Consider the following 8,614-nt stretch of genomic DNA (forward strand, 5'->3'; position numbering starts at 1 on the left):
TAATGTTTCATCTTTCCAGCTAGCCAACAAGCCTGTTTGTGTGGAGCTGTGAGCGGCTGGTCCCCCCCTTTTGTTTCCTGGGGGGCGAGGGGGCGTGTTGGTGGGTTGGGGAGGGGTTGAGAAGGGGATGGCGATTTTTAAGTTTCTGTTTCCTTGCTTTTTCTTTCTCTTGGTGAAGGTCGTTCTCTTTGCTAGTGGCTTGGGTAAAGGTGCATTTGAAAATCAGGATTTCGTGTGAACGTGTGGCTTCTGGGAGTGCCAGAGTTGTAAGCTGGTATGCAAACCAGAGGGCATATGTTCATTTGCACATATTCCAGGAAGGCCTGTAAATCTTTGGTAAGAGTGCATGCTTTGCACGTGGAAAATCCCAGGTCTAACCCCTTTGCAACTTCCAAGTCGGACTGGCAGAAGCTCTTGCCAGAAATTCTGCAGAGCTGGTGCCAGTTATTGTAGAGAAATAAAACCAATAGTCTTCACTTTGTGAAAGGCAGCGTTCTCTGTACGTGCAGAATTCCTGATTCTCCTCCCTTGCAGAATGCTGTGTTGGCAATACAGTATGTGGAGACCAAGTATTTCAGATTTCCAGAATTATATATATATATTCATCAGCACATTGGGCAAAGCTGGAATGAGACCTCAAGGAGGTGCACTCCAAACTTCAAAGAGGAGGCTGTAGCCCGTCAGATTGCACTCTTGTGTGAACAGCTCTCTGCGTGCAGCCCCATAGGCCCTTTGCAACAACTTAATGATTAGTATTTTTTTTTTTTTGCTATCGGGAATCAAAGCAAAGCAGCTAATAGTCAACATTAGCTATTATTAACTGCTGTTTGACTCAGAACCTTGAGAATGAAGGTGTGTAATGTATTCAGTGCAATTCTTAATGACATTAAGGTTGCAACCTTGGGCTTGGAGATAAGCGTCAGTGGGGCTTCCTTCTGAGGAGACATGCTTGAAAAATCCCAAGTCATCCTAATGCTTGTTGTGCTCGCCGATCACACAATATTGAAAGTCAGGAGCAGGTTTAAAATTCTGTGTGCAGATTTTTTCCTTCCATCAAAAGACTTGGGTATTCTTTTAAAATAAGAGCTGAACGTTTGGGGGGGGGGAGTTTTTTTTCCTTTTTCTTTCAGGTGGAGGCAAATTCTCCCTGTGCATGTGGCTGCACACATTTGTTTCTAGAGAGGCAAGTGTACTATTCCTAAATGCCATCTTGCTGAAATTACTCCAGAAATCCACATTGACTTTCAGTCCTTACTGATGTTAGAAGGAATCTCTTGCTAAAGGCTGCGGATGCAGGTGGTGAACTTTAATTTCCTTTTAGGGGGAAATTATTGCAGTTAGACCTTTTGAGACTGGGGCTTTCTCAGGTCTTCTGGTTTGGGTATGGGAAATATGCAGGTTTCTTTCAGTACAGCTGAAAACCATTCGGCATAACTGGAAGTAGAGTTCAGGAGAGGCAGATGGCTTAAGATCACAAAGAGACGAGGTTTGCTAGAGTCTTGGATCGGAGGCAATATTTGAGTGAACGAGCTTGCATGGGAAAGATAGTGTCTTCTCAAGTCTGCAGGAGGACTGCGTTTAAATGCTTGGCCACAAAACTGGTGGTGTCCTTTCCAAAACTGTATAGTTAATGGGGCGTATTCTAAAGTCAAGTTCTGTTGATCTGAACTGACATTGTTCGTTAGCTCCGGAGAACAGCCTTACACAGCTTGCTGGGGCCTAAATTTCATTGAAAGCAGTGATCATTATTTAGCATCCGTCAGATTGTGCAGCTGATGAGGCAAGTCTTCTTTAAAGCGCCGCCCTTCCTCTATGACAGCAACATCTGATCATCCAGATGTTTCTGAACTACAACTCTTGACCGTAGCTGGCATATCCAATAGCCAGGGATGGTGGGAGTTGCTCAGTAACAGCTGGAAGCCCAAAGGTCTTCACGCCTGTTCTTAGCTAACTGGTAAGAAATGGTAGTCAGGGATGAATGTGAAAACACCCCCCCCAACTTTTGTGTTACATCTGCTTCTCTCGTGACACATAGCACACTTCCATTAAATTTATATCACTTCAGCCAGCATATTTCCCTCAGGATAGACTTCCTCTGTAACTTTAAATTAGCAATGGGAAACTTGGGCCTTGAAGATGTTTCTGGATTTGAATTTGAACTTAACATTGGCCAAGCTGGCTGGGACTGATGAGTCCAGCAACATCTGGCTGGCCACACATTCCCCATCATTGCTTTAAATCCTACAGTAATTCTTTGCAAGGGGAAGGATATTCCTAGAAATCTGGGCTCTCATTTCCCACAAACTTTGGCATCGGAGCAGTGTTTCCCAAACTTAGGTCTCCAGCTGTTTTTTGGACTACAACTGCCATCATCCCTAGCTAGCAGGACCAGCGGCGAAGGATGATGGGGATTGTAGTCCAAAAACAGCTGGAGATCTAAGTTTGGGAAACACTGATCTAGAGTGCAGAAGAGTAACTTTAGCCAGTTTATTAAGGTAAAGGTAAAGGTACCCCTGCCCGTACGGGCCAGTCTTGACAGACTCTGGGGTTGTGCGCCCATCTCACTTAAGAGGCCAGGGGCCAGCGCTGTCCGGAGACACTTCTGGGTCACGTGGCCAGCGTGACATCGCTGCTCTGGCGAGCCAGAGCCGCACACGGAACCGCCGTTTACCTTCCCGCTGGTAAGCGGTCCCTATTTATCTACTTGCACCCGGAGGTGTTTTCGAACTGCTAGGTTGGCAGGCACTGGGACCGAGCAGCGGGAGCGCACCCCGCCGCAGGGATTCGAACCGCCGACCTTTCGATCGGCAAGTCCTAGGCGCTGAGGCTTTAACCCACAGCGCCACCTGCGTCCCTAGCCAGTTTATTAGGGTTTCATAATTTTATATTGCAAAAAAAATCCCCTTAGACTGCTTTGTCGCGGTCAACGCTTGCTGTTTAAATGATTCCATCATGTATCTTTGATTTTAGAATAGTGGTTCACAGCATTTGAACTGTTAAAGGGCAAACTCGGAGCAAGCTCCAGAACCGGGTTTCATTACTTGTCGCCTGCAAGACCGAAATTCAGCCCAGCAGCTGTGCATTGGGAGTCTTCCAAGAAATGTTGTTTTCTGCCACCTGTGGGCGGTATTGTCAAGCTGGCAGACCACAATGTTTAAGGTTGGAGGGTTGTGTTTGGCCTGCTCTGCAAGCAAGATTATGGAGTGCGGCTTGCATTTCAAGTAAGAAGGGGAACCTTTCGAATGGCAAGTCCTGTAAGAAAGGCTTTCTTCTGTTGGTAAGAGGCATCTTAAGCAGAGCTACTGACACAATTTATGGGATGCCTTCATGGTTCTCCTCCAAGCCGGAACTCAATTTCGGCGCTTCTCAGGTGGGTACCATTGCCATTATAAGAGAACAAGCGGTGAGTTCCGACACCTCTTTTTCTAGAAAAACAGCACCTGGGTGCCTGTATAAAGTAATCTGAGCTTGCTTTCATAATTAACCATAATGTACAAGCGAGAGCATGATGAGTAATGTGTCAATTTGCAGAACCAGTGGAATGGAATCTTTATTTTCCTAATATAAATGGGGAAATAGCCGGTTGACATCTTCTTTTGCCTTTCAACTGGTTGAAGCAAGTGGCTCAACTTTGTTAACGTCTACTGCTGAGAGTTTGACTCATTACCCTCAACCACTCCTACAGCCTTGCTTTAGAGAAATGAATCACAGAGGAGAGGTTATTGGCTTGGCAGTGAGCAGAAATTGAAAATGCCACGTTGCAAAGAAAGCAAGCAGTCGGAGCTGGATTTGAAGAGGAGGAAATTGCCAGTAGACACAAATCTGCCTTCTGCCCACACCAAGCCTGTATTACTAAAATTAAGGTGGACCTTTGGCTCTCTGAGAAGAGGTAGAGAATAGAGGCAGATAATTCAAAGGGGGGAGGAATTTGTGTGTCTGTTTAAGTGCAACATGGGGACTTAATACATATGGGGAACAGGACAAGGAATTGAAAGTTCCCAAGGTTATGTACACAGAAACCTTGAACTGATAAGATCTGCCCCTGTAACGAAGCAATAACTCCAATTTGCGAGCTGCCAAACTTTTATTCTTGCACAAAAAGTTGCATTCCATTTGCAAAGCTGAACCAGAATTGGTCATCTTGGTGTTCTGGTGAATCCAGTGCCTTTTGCTCTGTTTGCCTATTGGACAATCTCTGGGTACTTTGCTGCAGCACCCAAGATTCTGACTCCCAGTTGTTTTAAAACAACGCCTGACAGAATTACCCCTTTCCTCACAGGTTGTGCTTCCGAAATTAAGAAAGGTTGGGGCTCAGTTCCGGTATTCAACACAAATTCCCGAGCTCTGAATTCTTTAGCGTGTCTTTTGCCGCTGACTCTGTTTTGGGGTTCTAGTAAAACAAGAAACCTCAAAGTGTATCCCACAAACCTGAAGTATGTGCCTCTACCCTGTTTCTGGGATTCAAATACAGTTATACCTCTAGTTACGTACCGCTCTGGTTACGTAACTTTCAGGTTATGAATGCAGCAAATCTGGAAGTGTTTACTTCTGGGTTCGCTGCACGCGTAGAAGTGATCTACGCGCTTCGCACATGTGCAGAAGCGATAGGTGCGCTTTGCGCATGCGCAGTAGTGACACTCTACTTATGTACTTTTCAGGGTGCGAACGGCACCCTGGAACGGATCACGTTTGTAAGTAGAGTTACCACTGTAATAGTTTACTGGCAGCAGGAGCATCCCCAAGCAGCTTAAAATGAATCGTAGGTTTATGTTTCGGATAGCAGAAGTGATCAAAGGTGAAATTTAAAACAAAAATGGAGAACACCAGCAAACTAAAATAAACAATATGAGGTGATTGGTAATGGGTATTTAACTTCATTTCTGTCATATTATCCCCCCCCCCCCGCCCAGCTAAAAAATTAAATCAAGAAAGGATTAATATAAAGAGAATATAACAGAACGATGACTTTTAATTAGGAGGAAATCTTCCTTAGGAAAAAAAGAAATGCATTTTGGACTTCGGGGGCGATGAAGTATGAATATTTGTCCTCTTCAGTTGGTAGAGTGTGAGATTCTTAATCTCAGGATAGTGAGTTCGAGACCCACATTAGGCAAAAAATTCCTGTATTGTAGGGGGTTGGACTAAATGACCCTCATGGTTCCTTACAGCTCTTCAATTCAGATTTTACTATCCTTCTTTTCCCCATACAGTGGTACCTCGGGTTAAGTACTTAATTTGTTCTGGAGGTCTGTTCTTAACCTGAAACTGTTCTTAACCTGAAGCACCACTTTAGCTAATGGGGCCTCCTGCTGCCGCCGAGCTGCCAGAGCACAATTTCTGTTCTCTTCCTGAAGTAAAGTTCTTAACCCGAGGTAATATTTCTGGGTTAGCGGAGTCTGTAACCTGAAGCGTATGTAACCCGAGGTACCACTGTACCGGTTTTTAATGCGTCAGCTGCTTTTTCTAAACATTGGTTTTATTGCGCAAAAGTTTAATTTTCGAATTGCTTCCACGTTTGTGTTTGAGCAACCGTTTTAAATTTTAGCAAAACTGTTCGACTTGCAGCTCAATCCAATGCATGAGTACTCGGAAGGCCTGTTAAATTCAAAGTCGTGTAAATGTGATTGCAGCTTTAGTGGCCAGTTAAGATCATCACACGATTGCTACTGTATTAGTCAAGGATAAAAAACAGATGACGTTCAGATCTGCTCAGGACTGAATTTTGTGTGTGTGCAATTATTCTGCAAGTGCCACCCTGCATAATTAAGCATGGAATTTCCATTTATGCAGATGGGTGAGGATATATGCATTCTGTTGACAAAATGCATTTGGCCTTTTGCTGCACTTGGTGTGTTGTACACCAACTTACCTGACAGCTGTGATGTGTGGTGCCCATACGATTTCAGATCTTTGCAAGATGAATCGAATGTTTGGAGGGTGTGTGTGTGGGGGGGGGGAGAGGATGGGACTATATGTGTAAATAGTTGAGTTGTGCAGGCAAACCTTTAAACAAAGATTGAGAGGCATCTGTTTCCAGTTTGAAAATAATAATAGTAAATTCACCCCTAGATCAAATGTGTTCCGAAGCTCTTGAGCAGATAGAGCAAAATACCTGAATGAAAAGGTATTTGCTTGTTAAGTAATCCTATGTCTAAAAGCCGAATGAATAGACTCAATTGGTGTTTCAGGTGTAAGTCAACTTCCTGTGTTGCTGCTTTTAATATTTCTCTGTGTGGCAAGTGAGATCAATTGTCAATGACCTTGAGGATGGAAAAGAGTTGTATTGTCATTTAAAGGGTTTGAAATACCCTTTAAATTTCCCCTTACAAAAGCTGTTTTGTAGATACACTTGAACTGATGTTTTCTTTTGTGGTGATGCTTGTCAGCTGTAGTGGATTTGTGTGTGTGTTTAAAAAAGGCTTTTTATTCTGTTTCAGCACTGAAAAATTAGTCTTGAGTAAAGCCAGATAGCCTGTTTTTTTTAAAAAAAATAAAATAAAATAAATAAAATGCCAATTGACATTTGAACATGTCTCTCCTTTATTAGTCAGGTTTGTGTGTAATCTGTGGGTGGTATGCAGTTAAATCTTGCTCAGAGTAGACCAATTAAAGTTAATGAGCCTAACATTGTCGTATTAATTTCAGTGGGTCAGCTCTGAGTAAAACACAGTTGAATACCACCCTGTATCAAAAAAACTACAATATAAAAACTCAATACTGTTACCTGTTTATATTATGCAAATTAAAGACACACACATAATGTTTACATTTTGCATAATTACATCCCCCCCCCAGCTATGGGGATAGGTAGTGTTGAAAACAGCAAATCTCCATGCTTAACTGGGAGTTTTGCTCAGCATTCCCTTCCAAGTATTGCCTACACAAACTCTTAAATATATCTGCTCAACCACAAGGGCTCTTCAAGGAAACGTGCAATTTTCAGGATGCTAAATTCCATGCCCAGCTCCACATTTCTCACACTTTGCCGTTTGTGTTATGCTCTGTGAGTTTTGGTGCAAGCTCCGTTCTCTCTTGTGAAGCGGAAAGCTTCTGACATTCAGATAAATCCTGAGACTCTTGCCTGAAATTTGTAGTCTCCCTCATGAACTTTCTGTTACAAGTAGCATTGAGACACATGGTATACTTTTTGTTGCCTCTTTGAAATGGCTCCTAAAAGCGTGTGACAAACTTGCCCAGACCCAAGGCATGGTATTCCCCATTCCTCTTACGTTCTGCTTTGTTGTGAATGCAAAATAATTAGTTGTACTTCAGAATTTGCAGCCATACTGAGAAGGGAATTTCTCCTGCACTTTCTTTACCACCCATTGTAAAATATTGCATGCATATATGATCATGCTTTCCTGAATTCCCTGCTGAAGGTTTTTTTCTTTTGGCCTGCTTTGCTGATCTCTCCTGGTGAGAGAAACTGCAGTTGACAGATGGTTTTACTTGCATTTTAAGTATCCATGGCTGTTTCTCTTCTCCGGGTGAATATTTTGTTTTCCGCAAATGATTAAACCTTCTAGATGTTAAAGTTTCTGTTCTGTATCCTTGACAGTGATGACCATTCTTCGCTTCTCTTGCTTGCCCTGGGCACAAATAAATACTGAGCTTTCTTTCTTGTGAGTTTTAAACATTGCATTAAGTATTACGGAAGAGGAACCCAAAACCGAATTTTCAATTCAGTTCTGTTCTTGTTTGGGGTGTGTGTATGTGAATTATCTAGATTACACTTTCTGGTTGGAATGCCTGTGTGTTTCTGTCACCAGGCTACTGAAGCAGAAAGTACCTTTTTAAGTGGACCACAATATTGTACCCCAAACATTTGTTTTAAAACAATGGAAGATACGGTAGTTAAAAGCAAAACAAAAAACCACATGGGTGTGCTGGAGAGCAGGGACTGATATTTTATCCCTTTCTGGAGAGAGAAATTGCCATTATGCTGCCAGTATTTGAAGATCATCCTATGCTACTAGCCCAGCAGGCGTTGTTGTCAAATTGCTGGGACTCCAGCATCTAATGGATTACAACTGGAGCTAGACTTCTGTAATATCTGCCAAATTACACAAACAGAAAGCAACTGCAGGCTTGCTATTCTGCCTTGCTCGACACAGATAGTTTTAGCAAGTAACATTCAGGTTTGGCCTGCAATTTCCGAGCATGCCCTGTTGAGCTTGGGGAATGGGCAGCAGGGCTGGTTCTTAATAAATATGCTTAAGTTTCTGTGACATTTGGCGAGGCATTATTATTATTATTATTAAATTTCTATACTGCCCTTCATCTGAAGATCACAGGGCGGTTTGTAATATAAAAACACAGTTTCCTGCAAGATTTTCATTTCAGCTCTTCAGACTCCGCAGTAGTGTTAATATAATCTGCGCCTTTTGTGGTGTGCAGCTGAGATTTTAAGTAGTCTTCAGGTCGTTAATGCTATCCCAGACTAAAGAGAGGTTTGGCTAAAAAGCCACTTTGGGTGTATAAAGCTCCGGAAAATGTTTGGCAGACATCTCCTAGGACCCTGTTCAGTTGGAAGATTCAGAACAGGCAAAGGAAGTGTGCACAGCACATTGTTAAAACAATGGCGTTTGCTTCCACAATATATAGTGACTAAGCA

At 42.8% G+C, this 8,614-nt stretch overlaps 1 protein-coding gene across 10 annotated transcripts in view; it reads left to right on the forward strand.

Moving 5' to 3' along the window:
* The window catches only part of ELAVL2 (ELAV like RNA binding protein 2), a 161,017-nt gene that overhangs the window by 32,174 nt on the left and 120,229 nt on the right, over positions 1 to 8,614 (forward strand). The window lies entirely within an intron of this gene.

The sequence above is a fragment of the Podarcis cretensis genome, assembly GCF_951804945.1.
Source record: "Podarcis cretensis genome assembly, chromosome: 17".
NCBI lineage: Eukaryota > Metazoa > Chordata > Lepidosauria > Squamata > Lacertidae > Podarcis > Podarcis cretensis.